This window comes from Prionailurus bengalensis, chromosome B2 (genome assembly GCF_016509475.1).
Source record: "Prionailurus bengalensis isolate Pbe53 chromosome B2, Fcat_Pben_1.1_paternal_pri, whole genome shotgun sequence".
NCBI lineage: Eukaryota > Metazoa > Chordata > Mammalia > Carnivora > Felidae > Prionailurus > Prionailurus bengalensis.
The window spans coordinates 61,782,997-61,803,748 of record NC_057349.1 but is presented as its reverse complement, the minus strand read 5'-3'; the positions used below and the strand labels follow the sequence as shown (position 1 = coordinate 61,803,748).

At 35.9% G+C, this 20,752-nt stretch overlaps 1 protein-coding gene and 1 pseudogene across 3 annotated transcripts in view; both read right to left on the bottom strand.

Moving 5' to 3' along the window:
* Positions 1-20,752, bottom strand: part of ADGRB3 (adhesion G protein-coupled receptor B3) — a 732,453-nt gene that overhangs the window by 559,836 nt on the left and 151,865 nt on the right. The gene's annotated exons all lie outside the window — the stretch shown is intronic.
* LOC122489669 lies at positions 4,768-5,339 on the bottom strand (annotated as a pseudogene).

Sequence of the window (20,752 nt, the reverse complement as noted above, 5' to 3'; positions counted from 1 at the left end):
ACCATCATCTATTATTCGGATTGTATTTACAATATTTGCCTGAACAAAATATGTTTTAACATCAAAAGATTTATAGCAAATATGTTGGCATGCAAACAGTGTTGGTATTCAAATTCTTAAAATAATTTTTATGTTTCAGTAATTCAGAGAGAGGCTATACCTATACAGCTTAATTATTGTGTTACTTAAACATTAATTACATTCATCATGTAGATTCTCTTGAAATAAAATCACTCTGTAAGTAAAAATTCATCATATCCTAAAATTATGTTGCTGGCGTTTTAAGGATGTACTTTCCAAAAGTAGTGAACAGAACAGGGTGAATAAATCCTTAGGAACTTCTGCTTTCCAGTGTGTTCCCCATAAAAAGTTTATTTTCTTAGAGTGTTCTGTGTTCTATACTCTTCTTAATGCTTAATTACAAGCCATAATATATTAATAGGTTTTCTAAGCCAGTACAATTTTTTCAATCAGGCCACAGGTCAGAATTTTCAATTAACTTTACAGTTTAATTCAATAGATTTCAAACATCATTGGTACAAGATCATTTCTGGTGCTCATAAAAAATACAGATCCTTGAGCCTCATCTCAAGGGAATCTGACTTAGTAGGTATGGAGTAACACAGGGGAAGTTCAACTTTTAGCAAGCACACAATGTTACTTATTCCAGGTTGTCTTTGCATCACACATGGAAAAATGCTGCTGTAGTTAATTCTCTGATAACAGCTACCTATGTGAGGACCTTCTTTTATTCACTAAACATTCATATTTTTTCTCTCCTTTGTCTCCTTCTCATCTCCTCTGTTACATCCTTCCCTTTCTCCTCTTCCTTCCAGATGATATTCTCCATTGAATAAATATGGCATGTACTTTATATGAGTTATCTTGTATAGTATCTCTTGGATGTTAATGCATGCTGAGAGATACTATGACACATATAATTATTACAGCTGAAGTCTAACTTGATATTCCATTTTATCCATTCATAGCATTTAGTACTTATATGCAAAATAAGGACTATTTGGAGAATAAAAAAGATACAATCTGCATCGTACTGAAAATGAACTAGCATTGAAAAAATCTTAAATGTATATGCTAGTTAGGAGTAGCAAATGAAAGGTCTTGAAATGTGTGGTATTTTTCTCTCACCAGAGTATATGGGTAACAAGCCTGTGGGACCGAGAGAACTGTTCCAATGACATTATCTGAACTAGAAGCCAAATCCCTTACTTTGTATCCAGCTGACAAGGTGATGAATAATATCACCAAAACAGGCACTTCTCCCTTTTGACACCACTAAATGTCAGGTCAGAAACTACCATACTGGAATCCACAGAGCCTGATTTAATTTTATTTGGCTCTATTTTTGCAGGGATAAAAAGGAAATTAGATCCATCTGACCTTGAAATACTCTTATTGAACTAATTTTACAAATATTTTAGAGCTTTCTTAAAAGCACAAAAAAGTTATTGTGACTAGATACTGAAGTCAAGGAAAAGCAAATGGGAAGTAGCATACTTAATAAATGTTTTCATAGCTCTCAGTCCACGCAACTGAACTATTATCTAATGACAAGTTTAACCACTGAGCTATTTCAGTGTTTCCAGTTACAGAGTGGCAGAGTATCTCCTAGAATAAAACAAAAACAAAGCAGAACAAAACAAAAAAACCTCTAGTTGATTTTCTTAATGTTTCACAGATTTCTGAACTTAAGTGAAATCTACATAAACATTTTTAAATGCTGTAATGTGAAAGAACTCTGTCTATGAGATACGGGTAATGCGGATGCTGCTGCCTGTGCATCATTATCACACTGTCTCTATTTTTATTTTGAAATTTATGATCAAGTGACAAGCAGAATATATCACTGACCGTCAGGCTAAGGCAAGTTTATAACTATTTCAATGTGATATGAAAGAAACATTTTCAATGTAACCATTATCTCATTGTTTATACCCAAAAGTAAGTTTTATTTGATGTATTTTATAACATGTTTAAGCAAATTCAGCAACTCAAGCTAAAGAGTTTTTCTATTGAGATATCATCTCATACCTGTCAAAATGCTAAAATCAACAACACAAGAAACAAGAGGTGTTGGTGAGCATGTGGAGAAAGGGGAACTCTCTTGCACTGTTGGTGGGAATGCAAACTGGAGCAGTCACCCTGGAAAACAGTATGGAGGTTCCTCAAAAAGTTAAAATAGAACTACCCTATGACCCAGCAAATGCACTACTAGGTATTTATCCAAAGGATACAAAAATATTAATTAGAAGGGGCACATGCATCCCAATGTTATTTATAGCAGCATTATCTACAATAGCCAAATTATAGGAAGAGACCAAATGTCCATCAACTGATGAATGGATAAAGAAGATGTGGCATGCATATATCTATATCTATATCATCTATATCAATATCTATATCTATAATATACAATATTACTCAGTCATAGTAAAGAATGTAATCTTGCCATTTTCAATGACATGGATGAATCTAGAGGGCACTATGTTAAGCCAAATAAGTCATATAAAGACAAATGCTATATGATTTCACTCATGTATGGAATTTAAGAAACAAAACAGATGAACATAGGGGAAAAAAGAAAGAGGCAAACCAAGAAACAGATTCTTTAAGTACAGGGAACAAACTGATGGTTACCAGAGGGGAGTTGGGTGGGGGATGGGTTAAATAGGTGATGGGTATTAAGGAGGGCACTTGTGATGAGCACTGGTTGTTGTATGTAAGTGTTGAATCACTAAATTAAACACCTGAAATGGTGTTTTATTTTAAAAAATGGTCAAAAAGGATAACTTGTGTTACATCATTGATGTTAGAATAGAACTCTGTATAAACCTTTCTTGATGTTTCCTGTCAATAAATATCAAAGCATTAAAAATAAGCATACGTTTAACATCATTTTAAAAGTTTATTCTGAGTAATTACAAAGACAACTGCATAATGATATAGATGGTCACCATATTATGCAATGAATTAAATATATTATAAAAGTGCAATAACAGAGGACTACTTTAAAACTATTATATATTCCAAAGAGGAAATATTATGTAGATAACTCTGACTTACAGATTTGAATATTGGTCAAAATGTACTATTATAAAATTTCTGATCATAATTTTTATATTCTTATTTTGTATTATATGGCCATATTTAAAAAAATACACATAACATATTTACACACACATGTTTGTATAGATAGAAAGGAAGACAGCTAGATATTTAAAATTTTCAAGATATATTCTAATGTGGTAACAGTTATTGTCTCTGGGAAATGGAATTGTAAGTACTTTTCCTTTTTTACTTCAGGCTGCTTGTTGATTTATGTCTCTACAATAAACATGAGTATTTTGTGAGTAAACAATAATGAGAGTATTGTGTAAATGTTAGAATAACAAATCTCTAGACTATAATAATTGCAATTAAAATAAAAATTTTAAATATTTTAGCAACATAAACAATTCTGTTTGGCAATATGTGAATACACAAAATTATATATCTGCTAAGATTCCAACTTTGTGTTATAAAAGTTATCTGGAATGGAACATAGAACACTGATGCCAAAAGTACTAGATTCTAGAATTATGAGGGTTTTTTTAACATTTTAAATGTTAATACTATTATAAAGTTGTTTGAAAAAAAAATATGAGCTCAGGTGTGTACACCCAAAATCATAATCTATAAATATGAAAAGCCTGTCCTGGAGTTCACACATTCAGTAGTTATTTATTTCTGAACATCTGGTAAATGGGTAAGTGCCTGGCTGACTATAAAAGTAGAATGTGGGCTGTGACTACATGAGCCTAACTTTTTAGATTAAAAGTTAACAAGTGGAATCAGCTGGATATCTTATTTATATTTGCTTATAGACAATGGCATGATGTCTGTATATTTTTAAAAGGAAAAAAGCAAATTCCAGGAATTAAAAAGTAATTCATCTAAACCTTAATACCTTAAATGTATCAATCATAAACATGGAATTTGCAAACACTCTTAGAATCCTAAACCTACATGGGACACCTGGGTGGCTCAGTAGGTTAAGCATCCCACTCTTGACTTCGGCTCAGGTCACGATCTCACAGTTTGTGAGTTCAAGCCCCGTGTTGGGATCCATGCTGACAGTGCAGAGCCTGCTTGGCTCTCTCCCCGACCCGTCTTTCTTCCCCTCCTTGCTTATGCTCTCTTTCTCTCTCAAAATAAATAAATAAACAACAAAAACAAACAAAAAAAAGAGATAGAGAGAAAAGAATCCTAAAACTACATAGGAAATACGAGTTTAAGTGTGGAAAATAAACCCCATGGCCATCATTCCTTCATTTACAAACGTCTGTGATATACAGGCACTGTGGTAAGATCTGGCACAGAAGTTCCTTATTCAGTCACATAAGACAGTCCCTGCCAACTGAACAGTATGATCTGGTTGGTGAAGATGGGCTCCAAACACCCCCTCCCCCCACCCCCCGATAGTTCAATGGCCACAGATAATATGAACTTTTATTTCTGGTCTCAAGGCCTTCAGTGAATGAGAATTCCGGAATATCCCTTGTGGAAGGGGAAGTTCTTTCATGGGTTAGTGTAAAATAAGATGGAATTTGCTCCATGTGAGGTTTTTTCTTTCTTTCTTTCTTTCTTTCTTTCTTTCTTTCTTTCTTTCTTTCTTTCTTTCTTTTTTCTTTCTTTCTTTCTTTCTTTCTTTCTTTCTTCTTTCTTTCTTTTTCTTTCTTTTTCTCTTTCTTTCTTTCTTTCTTTCTTTCTTTCTTTCTTTCTTTTTTAACCATGAAACATTATCTTTTATTATGTATGGGCTTTTAAAATTATTCCCTCAATCTCTCCATACACTGGTAAAAACAAATATACTATTTAACATATTGGAACTTGCAAATATTGACCATTGCCTAGAGAAGGGAAAATTATCCCTAAAACATGCTTAACCAGGAGGCCAATTCATCTGCCGACCTCCAAGAAAATGGAGATGAACATGATAGACAGACTGTCCCCCTTCTGAACCTTCATTCATCACCATTCGATAACCCTTCTTTAGGCCCAGATCAGCAGCACATTTTTTGCCAACAATCATTAAATGTCCAAGAAGACTTTCATCATCATCTTCTGCTACAGAAATCTGGGATATATGTTTCTTGGGTATCACCAGAAAATGTGTCGGTGCTTGAGGGGAAATGTCATGGAAAGCAAGACACTGGTCATCTTCAAAAATGATTTTGCCTGGGATTTCCTTGTGAATGATCGTTCCAGAAGATCGTGTCACCATCAGGCCAGGTGACGTGAGCCTTGGTGATCTCATCAGCCATCTCAGCCTCCCTCCAGCGCCCATATGAGGCTTTCTTAACCATTCAATTACATTTGTTAACAGGATGGAGTTCAATAACATAAATAAAGTAAAATAGACCGAGAAAAGAAACAAGCTATTAAATAAGCGATCAATGTTTTGGGGAGATGAAGAATTTACAAAATGTTCACATTCTATTTTGTAGAGTGTGCATTCAGAGTATAGACTCATTTTAAGATGGCACTTTTTCAGAATCATGGTCTACCCACTAAAACAGAATGAGAAATCAGAGAAAAGTCAAGGATTAAAAATAATTAAAGATGAAAAAACAAGAGCTACAGTTAGTACTAATTGAATTGGAAATGATCTAACATGCAAAATAAACATTGAGAAATATTGTACTTTAAAATAATTGATTTAAAATATTTAATTTTGTTGTAATAATTATGATAATAAATAATTCCCCCTAATTACTGCAAATCACCATTTAAATTGCAGAGAAACTATTTTTAATTCAATTTCCTTCATTAATTGCTTCTATATGAATGTCATATGAAGGAATATTATAGAATTTCCCTCACCAACAGTTTTGATGAAGGAAAGACTATCATCAGATAAATCAATACTTAGTGATCACTTACACTGTGCTAAGCACAGTGAGTGCAAAGATTAATGTAGACCCTAACCTAATTGAGGAAATAGTGTAGTGGAAAACAGAAAAAAAGTTTTCAAAATACTTTCAGTATATGATGTACTATTACTGCAAAACTTTAATGCACATAAATAGTCCTAAAGGCAACACAGAGGCAGTTACTAATTTCCCATGTAATAATCAGAGGAAGCAAGTGACACAGTAGGAATGACATTTGGGAGATGATTTCCAAGATATGCATGACTTTCTCAAGTTGAAAAGTGTGAACAGCATTCTAGACAGAAAGCAACAGCATAATCCAAGGCCTGAAGGTATGAATGTATGTGATATTTTGGAGGCCTTCTGGTGTCTCTGCTAAAAAAGTTATATTAAAGTTATATTGTATGAAGACTGGGACAGGCCATGAAGTTTGTTATGAATGTAATGGAAAGCCACTGACGTGATTTCATGAAGGGTATGATCTGTCCAAATAGAACTTGAGCTCCTAACAGACAAGGAAAAAAAGTAAAAAAAAAAAAAATAGGAGAGATTACTGGAAGACCCATACCCTTAAATCCAAACGTCATATTTCACGAAAGAACAAGTACTCAGTGGTACTGGAGAACAGTGAAGAAACTGAGAATGGAGATGAAGAACATTTATTTGGACTTCAGAACCATCTCAGTAGTGCAATGGAAGTTAAAACTTGAATGCATGGAATTGAAGAATAAGCAAAGTAAATTCATGTGTATCAACTAACATTTTCATACATTTGCTCATCAAATAAAAAACATACAATGAGCCATGTGGCAATTGTTTGAAAGAGAGGCAGAAATATTGAAAAACACTGTTGTTTAAAATGAACAAGAGCAAAACAATCAAAGTGTAAGATGACAGGAAGGAGACAGTGGAAAAGAGGATATCAAAGGTATGAGAGAAATATGGCAAAATCCCAGGTGAGGAAAGGAAAGCAACTGAGAACACAGGTGTAAGATTTGGAAGGTGACACTGCCTTTTGGGAGAGAGAGAAGTGAGGACATGGGTATATTTGGAGGTTGAAGGATATAATCTGGTAGAGTTCATACCCAGCAACTGGTTTCATTGAGTTAGTTGAGTGAGCAGTACAGTAGTAGCATTTAAGGGTTGAAAAAAGTAGTGAGATTTGAATTGGCTGCTTTGGGGAATGAATGAACTATGGCATTCTGGATAGGAAAAGGGACAATTGAGTACCCTGGAAGGTCCTATGAATACAGAGACCATGAGCTCTATTGGAGTCAATACGTAGTTGCTGGATTCTCAGGTAAGTTGACATTTGATCTGTGTCTTTGAAGAAGTCATAGGATTTCAATGAGTAAAGAAAGATGACAAGGGCATTTCAATAAGGGAGATAAACATAAAGGCCTAGAGGTGATTAAGTCTGTCATATTTATGGGCAAAATAATTTGGGGACAGTTGTCCATTAAAAGGTATATGATACAATATTAAAAAGAAGGGGAAAAGATTATGGCTACAAAAGAGAATAAGAGACAGCACTAGAGAGACAAAATTGAGGTAGATGGAGAGGACCCTGACTGCCACATAAAGAAGCTTGAAATTCATTCTTTGGAAAATAAAGGAAAAGGCTTTTAATAAGGGGATTGAATTAAACAGAAGATTTTAAAAGGTAAAGTCTGTGGTGGGAATGTGAAACCCAGACTGCATTGATAGAGACTGTATTTATGTAACCATCTACCTAGAAAATCTAATTCTCATCCATTAACACCAATTCTGAAAACTAACATACTTTACACAAACCGTAGGTTTAACTGAGTAAGTTGGTTCATTAATCAAATAATTAGTTCAATTAGAGATTTTCATTTCAGTTGACCAGTTGTTTCAGTAAATACACATCACTATGAGCTTTTTTGTTATACTATGATTTTCTCCACAAGATTCATGAACATTCAGAAATTGAATATTAAGATGTTACATTCCTTGTTAACATTTACTGAGTTCCCCATCCTCTAAGCATAGGTGGTCAAAACTACCACATTACAAGTGAATACAATTTGCAATTTGTAACACAAAGAAATTAACCAAGCATCCTACTTTTCTGTCTGCATCCATAATATGACACATCCACACATTGCCATGTTTGCTTCCCATCTCAAATAGTCCTCTTGTTTCCAAGAGTATAGTAAAATTAATCTAACTACTCAATGGACTTAAACCGTATTCAATATTCAGTTACCATGGCATTTCTGTGTGTGTGTGTGTGTGTGTGTGTGTGTGTGTGTGTGTGTGTTTGCGTGTCTTACTTTATTGGAAAGAAAAATAGTCCAAGATTTGGAGACTTGGGTACATGTCTGAGTTCTACAAAATTGAGCTTTGTGTCCTTAGATGTATCGGTTAAATTTATTTGATTTCAATTTCTTCGAGTGGAAGAAATAAAGGAGTTGGATTATCTCCTTTCCTTGCCTGAGGCTCTAAAATACTCTTCATTTTTTAAAATCTGTTTCATTATTGTGTGCTTTCAATCTCTGGTAAATCCCATAATCTATGTGTCAAAAGGTCCAACTTAATCATAGGCTGTGTCCTCTGCTGTGGTTCAGACATGTCTGGACATATTTGTCAACCTAATGGGACAGACTGGAGAGGAGCGGATTTATGTATTCCATGTGAGTATCCTTCTTCGGCTTAACAAAGAAAGGTTGAACACTGTGCTCTTGGTTAATAATTATTGGGGAGGCAAAAAATGGAAGGGATAGGATAAAGACTCTCTTTCTTCTGATTTTGAAATCTGTTTGAAATCCCAAACTGAAGCAGAGTGATGCTTACAGCCTCTAAGAATAAAGCATGACACTAAGCAGGGGAGAGAAACATTTCTGTTAAGAACAGAACATTCGATGAACACAGGCCCTGGGAACTCCTGGAAATAACACAGGGCAGAGGAGCAGACCAAGTTTTTTCCATTATACACATGGGCAACAAGCAAGAAAAATAATTAAATTAATGCTATATATATTAATTATGTCTATAAACATGGACCAATGGAGCTAGAGAAAACTGAAATTAAATTTGGTTATGATCTCATCTGCAGCACACAATCCTTTTTGCTTCCGTCTCGGAATAAAGTATTTATATTAAACAGTTTGTGGGATATAAGCAATCCTACTTGGCCAAAGGCACGTCTGGCTCTAAAGTCAGCTGCTCATTCTTCCCTCTCCCTTCTCCTATTTAGACATACCTCTTATGCTCCCATGACAGCTATTTGCACCTGTAATGATATTCTTCCTTTTGTACAATAATTTCATATAAGCTAGTCTTAACTCATAATTTTTGAGCTAGTACAAAGACGGAACCCTGACGGGGCACCTGGGTGGCTCAGTCAGTTGAGCCTCTCTCTTGATTTTGTTTCAGGTCATGATCCCAGAGTCATGGGATTGAGCTCTACATCAGACTCTGCGCTAAGCATGGAGCCTGCCTAGTATTCTCTCTCCTTCTCCTTCTGCCCTTGTCCCCTGGTCGCACTTTCTCTCTCTAAAAATTAAAAACAAAATCTTTAATAAAAATGGAAGAATCATGTTAGTTTTTAAAACTCTGCATTAACAGTGTTTAACTTCTCTGACATGTCAATAGCAATTGACATTGTTGGTCCATACCCTCTTCCTGCTAAAATATTTATCACTGAAATTCATGGCTAAGATTCCCCAAATCTCTCTCGGTTTCTTCACACTCTCCTTGCTAGTGTCCTCCTGATCCTGATTATGTAGTATGCCTCCAGGCTCATGCTTTTCTGCCCATTTTCATCCTCTGTCCTCCTCTAATCTAGGTGATCTCAATGGCAGGTATGCTGAGGATTCCCATGTTATCTCCAGTTGGAACTCTTTCCTAACTCCACAGGAAGATATGCAACCACCCACCCAACCAAATGTCCAAAAGGCATCACAAGCTAAACATATCCAAAAACGAACCCAATTTTCCCTCCTCCATATCCCCCCACAACTTTGCTCTTCCCACACCTTAACGGCTCAGGCCAAAAATCTAGTATTCCTCCTTGATCTTCTTTTTCCACACATTGAATTGAATCCATCCGTATATCCATATATCAAAATACACACTTCTCAATTTCTCACCATCCCCCTAGTCCAAGACACCATGATATCCCTCCTAGAGTGCTGATGTACCTTTTTCACTAGTCTCTCTGTATCTACTCTTGCCTCTTGCATTTAATTCTCTATGCCCAGCAGCCAGGATGACCTTTTAAAGATACAAATCAGAGCTTGTCACTCTGATGGTCAAACTCTTCAGGATTTCCATTTCAAATGGCGAAAATCCAAACTCTTCTCTACTGCAAGGTCACTTCCTATCTCTCTGAAACTCATTTCTGACCCCACTTCCTCACTTTGACTCTCTCCATTCCATGCCAAAACCATTTCTATTTCACAGTGTTTGTAGTCAATGTTCACTCTGCTTAAAATGTTCTTCTAGATCTTCGTGCAGGTGTCTGCTTCATTCATTTCTCCAATTAAATATCACCTTCTCAGAGGTGATATCTGATCTAAAATAGCATTGTCAGTGTAAGACCTCCCTTTATTTGCTTCTCTGCTTTAGTTTTCTCTATAAATGTTATGACTACCTGGAACTGAATATTACATTATACTGTATCGTATCATATCATATCATATTTATTATATTTAGTATATTATATTATATTGTATTTTTGTACAATAGTACATTCCCTGTCTTGGTAGGTGGTACCACTTCTTATTCTTCCTCCAAGGCACAAAACCTACAAGAAATTTTGGCCTGTCTTCCTCACTACTCAAATCCAATGAGCCACTAGTTTCTAGTAAGATTCCCCCTCCTAAATAATTTTCTCCTCTATTCTCTATGGCACTAAGTTTGTGTGTTTCTGTTTTAATATTTTATCACCTATTTTTGGATTCTGTAACAATTTCCTCACTAGTCTTCCTTCCTAAATTTGCACTCCTTTCCCCTCTCTTTATACCATCACTATATTCTTTAAAATGAAAAAGTATTCATTTTTTTCTATTATGTGAGTCTGTTCAATTATCTTCCTAGCTCTAACCCCTCTGTAGCCTTCCCACAGCCCAGAGGGACATCTAAGCAATCAGGTGGGTGTCTAAAGCTTTCACCCATCAATGTCTTTGCACAGAATATTCTTTCTACTTTGAATATCCCATTCCCACTATCTTGTTCCTCCTAGAAAACTCCCTGCAGCTTTTAAAATACAATTTTGAGGTTTGTTTCTCCAGGAAACTTATCCTTAGTCTCTAGACAGAGTTGCTCTTTCTTCAGTTCCATCTCTGTATTTTAAATGTGCTTCCATGATTGCATTCTGTATTCGGTGTTCGAATCATTACCTTAAATGTTTGCCTCCCCTACTAATCTGAGAACCCTACAGAGGTGAGCACAATGTTTTATTCATCTTCTAATCCTCTAGATGAAGACCTAGAACAGACTTGAAGCACAGAAGGCTTGTGAATACATGAATATTTGCTGAACTCGAAAATACACTTCCATAAACTTATGTATAGTTGTTTTTCAATAAACCATCCATTTTAACGAGTTTATTTTAAATTTTATTTAAACCTCCCATCCCTTGACTTGCAAAGTAAGTCTGTCACTGAGGAGAGCATAACAGGAAGATGTTCTTTAACTTTAAAGTGCATCTTGTAGAGAATTGGTTCACACTAGAAATCAGAACAATGGGAACATCACAATAAGAAAGTACAAGTAGGAAAAAGGAAAGCATGGTAAGAATAGAAAAGGCACATAGGTATATTCATTGGTGACTAGTTAGAACCAGTCAATCTGAAATGATTTTATATGATTTACTAAGGAAGCAAATATATTACATTGATTTCAGTTTCCCTGTTTTAAAAATAATTTGATGTTTATTCTTGAGAGAGAGGGAGACAGAGCACGAGTGGGGAGGAGCAGAGAGAGGGAGACACAGAATCCAAAGCAGGCTCCAGGCTCTGAACTGTCAGCACAGAGCCCGACACAGGGCTCGAATTCACAAACCACAAGATCATGACCTGAGACAAAGTCAGACGCTTAACGAACTGAGCCACCCTGGCGCCCCTCAGCTTCCCCGTTTAATGTTTACTGTCCAACAGAGGTGAAAGCATAAATGAATGAAGGAAAACTCAAATACAAATCTCAGGAGCAGGTCTTGATGAAAGGAAGGATTCCTTGTCTTTATATAGCCAAAGCAAGCAGAAGCATTTGGTAGATCAGGAGCAGGAAGCCTTCAGCCCAGGTCAGTGTTTTAGTTTATTAAATAGGAGCCTCTACGACAAACCCTTAACTATTTTGAACCTCCATTCTCACTTCTGTAAAATGGGGAAATGACTCCTAAGGACCAAGAGCCCTACTCTCCAGTGGGACCTGATGGCTTATAGGTGTCAGTGTGTGCAGGTATCTCTCTTCAATTCTGTAAGTATAGCTTTTTGTGCTTGAAATGTCCTACTCTGGCCCAGCTCTTTAACTGATAAGACTCCTAGAAAGCTTTCCGTTATAGCCTCAGGAAGCACTGAACATCTCTGCACACAATTTGTTGTCCACAACTTATTTGTTCATATGTCTGTCTCCTCTTATTAGACAGTGAGAGAGTAGGAGTCATGTGGTTCTTCTCCTCTATGTACCAGACGCTTCCATCATGATGTTTGACTGATACTAGACACTTAATGCAGATGTGTAGAAGAGATTAAGTACAGAAACGATAAATATAAGGGATATCTTCATGGCTCATTCATTTGTACATGCTGGCTTACTTCAGCTGCTAGATAGGCCTTGAGGTAAAGAGAAGTAGACATTCCAGTCATAGAATGTTTTCTCCCAAACAAACCCTAAGGAAATTAGGGAAACAGATATTCTTTATGTCTCTGGAAATATTTTTCAAACAGCTTCTATCATCACCTGTGAGATTCTCTTCTCTTAATTTTACAAAGCAGGATATATAGCACAGATACAGTATTACATTTTTTTTCTTTTTCTTCTAACTATTTTTCCTCTACAAAGGCTACCTACAAATAGGTACCTAAGAAATCTCACCCTAGTTTCTGGCAACTCACCCTATTTTATTTCACTTACAGAAAGAATTGTGCTTAAATTGTTATGAATGGCCAAAGGCATTCCCTTGACTGATTGTATCAGAAGTTACAGAAGCAAACATTTCATTTCAGTTTCCTGAATTTGTGTCCTAATAGTAGAACTGTCACCAAGACAACCTGAGTCCTAAGCAGTGAACCTCAAAGATGGGCCAAACATATTCCCAGAATATCTGCATTTAGCAAGTGCTTAACCAAAACTTTCAGACAAAACAGGAAATTCTCAGAATTCACTTGGAGAGGCTAGCAGCAGAATGACTATAGACACTCTGGTATAAAACAGATGAATAATTCTCAAAAGAATGGCAAAGATAATGAGAATACAAAGAATGGAGGTGTTGTCAGGCAAAATAGATTTGTATGAATACAAGCCTTCAAAAAAACTGAAGGAAAATGATATCTAGACAGATTCTATTCAATAATATAGTATATAGAAGAATATTCTAATAGGTGGTAAAACACAGAATAAAATATCTTGGACTAACAGGGAGTTCTACCTAGATGCCAAATGGTATATGACATGTATATGTCATGTATATCATATATACATATACATATATATATATATATGTATTTCATCATTTAATCCACTACAACCCTATGATATATAATTATCATTATTATAAGTGAAGAACAGTAAGATTCAAGAAGCTTATGAAACCTGACCAAGTAGCAGAGGAAGCTTTGAACTCAAATCTCCTTGGTTCCAAAGCTTCTTTTTACACTTTCACACCAGTGATTCTTAAGCACAGGCTTATCATTTACTTGGCAGCAAAACCAGAAGAGATTCATGAGGACGGAGCCTGAAATTCTATGAATCTAACATTCTATGACTTTATATAAAGCCATTAACACACATTAAGTATAAAGCCTATGAGCCTGTCTAGTTCATGGATAGGTTTTTAAAAACGAAAAGACAAAGAAAAATACTGCTCTATGAAAATAATTATTAAGAATTTTTGGACTCTGTTGGAAATTTGATGAAAAATTTCCCTTCAGAATGCTTTGCATTTTAATTCAAGGTGTTCATGGACACCTTCAAGTTCATTCATGAACATTTCATGTTTACCTAATACTTAAATCTTAACCTTTTTCCAAGGACTTGTAATAATTTCAGCTTTTAGATTCCCCATAAATATTCAACCTTTAAAAATTAAAAGCTGACTGAGGAAAAATTCTGATGTTTTGATTTGAGGAAAAACATTGATTTGACCTCTAGCTGGCTAAGAGTATTTTACGATTTGCATTTTTATCACTGTATCTTTGCATCTGATTATTTTAAGAAGACATATATAATTGCTCCTGTTTTTCATAGCAACTTTTAGCTTCTTGCATGTCTTACCAATCTTTGTTTGGAAAGAAAATATCTTCTTTGTTTTGGACCTCTGTGCTTTTCTATACTATATACTTTATTTCAAGATATATTTTTTTTCTCTCTACGATAATTTCCCCATAGTTTATAAAAGATAACTTTAACTTCCTATTTTCATCTGTCTTCTTTTGAAATGCCATTGGCTGATTACAGGACTTAAGATCTGTGATTGTTAAAGTGACAAGTTTCCAATGGCATATGCATGAAATAACAGCTAATAGATGATATATCACTGAACACACCTGACAGTTCAGGGGGCCTGGAGTTTTAAATACTATACGTGCATTCACTTTCACTTTCATGAACATATTACCAAAAATTCTCATTACTGGGCTCCACTTATGTACCTATGGCTTTAGTCAATAAATTACATATTCTCAAAATTAGCAAAAATAATTAAGAATAACAGAATTTAGGGGCACTTGGGTGGCTCAGTTGGTTGAGTGTCTAACTTTTGGCTCAAGTCATTAGTTTAAGTGGCATATCTGACTCGGTGCTGACGGTGAGGAGCCTGCTTGGGTTTCTTTCTCTCTCTATCTCTCTGTCTCTCCCTCTCCCTTTCTCTCCCTACCCCAATCCTCTCCTGCTTGCTCTCTCTCTCTCTCTCTCTCTTTTTCTCAAAATAAATAAATATAAAAAAAAGGAATAACAGATTTTATTAAAAAAAATTCATAGAACTTCCTAGGAAATCATGAACAGTCTTGTTGATCCATGTGAATTGAAGGAGGAAATATGATATTCTGCTATCTTAGGACTCCAATAGTGCCCAATATTAAAATTTTCAAATTATCTGAGCACTTTAACAGACATATAGAGGACAAGATCAAGCCGGATTTAAGCGACAGAACTCCAATACCTTTGTGATCCTTTCTGCACACAGACCTCTCAGAGAGGATTAATGGTTGGAGAAGAGCTTCCAATCCTTGGTTCAGCCTCTTACTGAGTTGCATTCCTAACAGGGATATGGTGCATCACTGTAGTACTTATGTCCTTCAAAACTACAAAGGAAATAAAGCCACCAAAATAGACCACCAGCTTGTAGACATGCTAATTTCCACATCTTGAGTAAACTACTTCATTTCTTCAGGCCTCACCTTATATGTAAAGTGAAAATAATAATAGTGCTTGCTTTATAGGGTTGTTATGAATATTAAGTAGATGAACATATAAAATGATACATGATATGAGCTCAATATGCTGCAGCTATTACCACAGCATAAATTTCTTCCCTGCATTGCATCTCGTTTTATAGAAGAATAAAATGAATTGGCTTGCATTTCAAACTGATTCCACAGCTTTAATAAATATAATATTTTATTAATCTATATTTATGGATTAGTATGAAATAACACAGACACATGTGCACACACATTATCAAAATATTAAGATAAGTTAACGTCACATGGCTCTCCCTTAAGGGATTATATTTTGATAGCCACATATGCTTTGGCTATAGCTTTGAGTCATTTCCAAATTTAAAGGATACATAAAATTTGCTAATATACATAAGCAATTTTACCATATAGGAGTCCCAATGTTGGTTTGGTTATATTGTAGAAAGTAAGAAACAAGATATTTAAGCTGAAATACTGCTTCTCACATACAAGTCCCAAATTGCACAGGCAATTTTTAATACTTAGAGTCCTAATGAGACAGCTTTACATGCATCTTGAGAAAGCAGAAGTGGAAAGGCTCACTCTGTCATGGATGGTAGGGCGGTTAAGTAACACTAACTGTACATAGTTACCAGATTTAAAATAGGAAGGATTATCAATGATGAATGAGATGGTACCTAACATAAACTAATTTGTAAATAGGGTGATAATTTTATCCAATTAAAAATTTAAAAGACAGAGTATAACCTTGAAGAAAATTATGAATGTCCTAAGAACAAATGCATGCATAGAGGTAAGAAAGTAATTCATACTGTGCTATGCAGATAAAGGGATAATCCATGGCTATAGATATTATATATAATGCGTCCGTGCGTGCACACAGACACACACACAAACAAATCAAAAGATATAGTAAATTTTAAAGATCAAAATCCAGCTATCAATCCACAAGGGTGGAGTGCCTCAGCAGCATATTACCAGGATATGAAAAAGGCCTAGAAGACCCATTGCACAAACACCTGTGCTGTCTCCCTCTACTTAGTTATAAGTAAGTGTCCATAAAGTCTTGCCTTGGGCTTATTAAAGATCCTCAACTGAACCATTAAGCCAAATATTTTAAAGAAAATAGAAAAAAACAGCAGAAATAATCCTGAATGCTTGATAACAAGAAATGAGGGAACAGAAACGAATAAATGAAAAGAAGCAGCTATCTAAAATGGCTGGAAATGTGCTTCGGGGAGGTAAAGAACTGTATTTGTGCAGGGATTATTTTGTTGGCTCGTTTCAGTGATATAGGTCTTACACACATGGGGTAAGTCTAGGTGTTTTCTCAGGCTTCTAAATGTAAACACTTCTATCTGGGGTGCTAAGTATCCTAGTTATTAATGTAAGGGTATTCTATGCGAAATTCCTGTATTAACATTTTAAGATCAGAAAAAGGGCCTTTTTGGAGGTGTCCTGGGCCTAAACAGAGGGAGAGGATGAGAGGAAGAAGTACACTAGAACAGGATGACAGCGGTAACCTCAGCTGAGAGCCTGTGGGGACCCTTATAATGGACTATACAGGGAGGTATTTTCACTTTTGTTTCTCTCCTCCCCACACTGGTGGTCCTGGAGCTTCGTGTAGACCATTTGAAAATCTGACCTGTCCTCCTAAATGCCATGGATGCATAAAAGAAGAGCAGAGAGCAAGGAGTGCTGCATCTGAGCTACTGCAAGGGTAAGGGGTGGGAGTAAGGGCGAGCGGTTGTTGGTGATTATTGATGGAAAATAGCATTATCAGAGTATCCTTGTTTCTTCCCAACAAGAGATATATTTACAGTGCGGTTTCCAAGCTTAAACTGCTTCTGCCAAAAGGGGTTTAAAATGCCAGGGCTCTTGACAGTGAGAGGAAACGTTGATTGTGCAGAGCAAATAAAGCTGCCAGGACAGCACAGACACAGACGTGACACAATTCAGGTCACAGAAATGGAGGGCTGTAGAACCACAGGGCAACCGTCACTTTGGATCACAGGGAAAGAAAAGCAAGGCCTTACTCAGAATTTAAAGACCACTTAAAAAGAAGCTAGACACCTCCCATAACTTAGCAATAAGAGCCCTGAAACGAGACTGGGCATTCTAGTTTTCAGGACAGGAGCACTGCTAGTCACTGGTAAGGATACTCAATGAACCACAATTCATCTCTCCTGCTCATAGGTTACTCTGTGCTATCTCCTCAGAGAAGAAGATACACACAGGTTCACAAACAATAAGCTGTACTCCCGCATCAATTACTGAGACTGGAATGAAGTCGATCACTTTCACCATTACACAGACATTTAAAATATTTTTTTGTAAAATAATCTTTAGAAACACCTGATTCAGGAACACTTTAAAAAAATTTTTTTAACATTTAGTCTTTTTTTTGAGAGACATAGAGACCCCAAGCAGGGGAGGGACAGAGAGAGGGGGGAGACACAGAATCTGAAGCAGGCTCCAGGCTTTGAGCTGTCAGCACAGAGCCCGATGCAGGGCTTGAACTCATGAAACACGAGATCATGACCCGAGCCTAAGTTGGACGCTTAACCGACTGAGCCACCCAGGCGCCCCTAGAACACCTTATATAACACTTCTAGCCAAGATTCTAGGGCCTAGAGGTGATAAAGGGAGGAAAGCAATATTCCTCTTTTTACCAAATTCTTTCTTTACAAAGATTATTTCTCTGGTTATACTAATCCTGCTCTTGTTGACCAAACCCGCTTTGATCTTTCAGAGTATGGACTCTGATTTCATTCCTAGAACTTGTCCTTCTGGGCCTTCCAAACCATCACACAAATATGTTCATGAACATGTTAATATTCTTGGCTTGGCTACAAAGGTATATTGTCACATTTAACTGACTTCTAATTTACCTGATTTAAACATAAAAGAATCATTTCCAACACATAATTTGAATAATATTTTTACCTTGTTCATCGAAACCTCTTTTGGGCTATATTTTAATTTATCTTCCAGAAACCACTTCAGATTGGGAAGACATGATCACAGTCTTACACATGCGGACAATGAGGCATAGTTTCCTCATTCAAAACCAGCCAGCTAGCTAATTGCAGAGCTAGATGTAAAGCCCAAATCTTCTAACTTGAGAATCTGCAGTGTCTGTACACTGCCCAGCATTCAATTTTTCCCAGTAGGAAACTGAATTTTCCGAAATAGCCAATTTCCATAGAAACTAAAGCAACCAAAGGAGGAAAAAAAGAAAGAAAAATCATCATCAACTAACTTCTTTAACATTTTGTATTGTCCATATTCATCATACTAATATGGCATGTATTTGTATTTCATACACACACATACATTCATAATCCCTTTACTCTTTTTAAAGCAACATTTTCTATTCATTACCTGCACATTCATGAATCACTGTATATACATGCACATGACCACAGTTTGGAAAGACATAAATGAATATTCATTTTAGAATCATGATACTGACAATTTTAACTCTTTCCTCTGAAATAAGCCTATTGACAAGTTAGAAGATAATACTAATGAAACTACATTGTCATTTAAGGATTTCTGTTTTTTTCTTTTATCAGGTGCAATGCAATTTCGAATATAAGTTCTTTTTTTAATATAATTTATTATCAAACTGGCTAAAATACAGTGCATTGCAGTGTGCTCTTGGTTTTGGGGGTAGATTCACGTGGTTCATCGCTTACACACAACACCCAGTGCTCATCCCAACAAGTGCCCTCCTCAGTACCCATCACCCATTTTCCCCTCTCCCCCACCCCCATCTTCAATACTAAATTTTTTTATTAAATAAACAGTGGTGATGAAGCTCTATGAGAATCAGATGGTATTTCATCCCCTTGTCATATGCTTATTAACCATAATTAAATTCAGCCACTTCTCTACTCAACTCCATCCATCTAGACTGCTTTAATTACAAAACATGACAGTAACCTAGAGAATGTTGACATTCAAGTGAATAAAATGAACACTACTAAACTCTGTGAAGGAAAAGAGAACAAGAAAAGGACATGGACTATTCCAATATTAAGAATTCTTTCTGCGCTGTTGAGACAAAGCCAGCCCCATTTAATGCAGATGATGTATAACTCAAGTGAGTGCCGACAAGAAAGTAAAATCGAAGAAGGCAGGAAAATAATTTTTCACCTGTTAGTGAGCAGACCAAAAGTGCATTTCTACCTCTAAAGCACCTTGCAACATAATGGAAAACCAGGTGAAGCTAAGTTTAAAGCTCATATAAAAGTATTAAATAGCTTTCTGTTTACTGAAGGAATTGATATACTTGACAGGTGACATTTCTGAGAGGTAGACTATTGCCAGTGGAAAAAAAATTAAATCTGTCACAAAGTCTATTACTGAGAAATAATAAATGGTATGTGGATATGAAAGGAAAACACAATATACAGAAAAATTGGGGGGTGTTATAAGGTAGTTTAATTCCTTTAAATATAGACATAGCATAACTATGACAGAGTAACAAGAGATAATTTGACTTACCAAGAAAACCATGAAAATATGCAAAAGTAACACTGGGTTGAACAAATAGGCCAGTTGATGGTCTTGGCTCTGCTATTTAGTAGATCTGTGGCAAAAGTTTCACCTTGCTGCTCTTCACTTCCATCATCTTCAAACTGTAGCAAATACAGCTATGCTACTAGACTCATACAATGATTTGAGGATTATATGAGAAAATATATGGGAAAGTTTTATGGTAAAGTGTAAAGCTATGTGACTACATTTATTCAGATGCCTTTAATTTTAAAGTAAATTAATAAAGGGCCCAATGAAGCATTTATAGCTGAAGTCTGCTCAGATATCACCAACCTCTTTCCAGAACATCGATTTTCAATAATTGAGAAGTTGAGAAAAAATGCTAAGTGGTTGGATGGAGCTGGTGGCACTTCTACTTTATTAGGATAACATTTCAACTCAAGTTCATTTTTTTAGGGCATCCTCCTAATATTCACTCAGTGTCCTAAACAGTGACCGTGTGCTATGCAAACATATTATAGTAGCCATCTAACTCTGCAGGCAGGGTAGTATTCCTAAAGTAAAACCGGCTAGGACTCTCCCACCACACAATCATCAACAATTGCTCACTTTCTTTTGTATGAAGTGTCTCCAGAGTATGACATGTCTCCTGCCATGATTCTTATTTCCCTTGACTGTTCTCTTTTCATAATTTCTCCTCTCAAACTG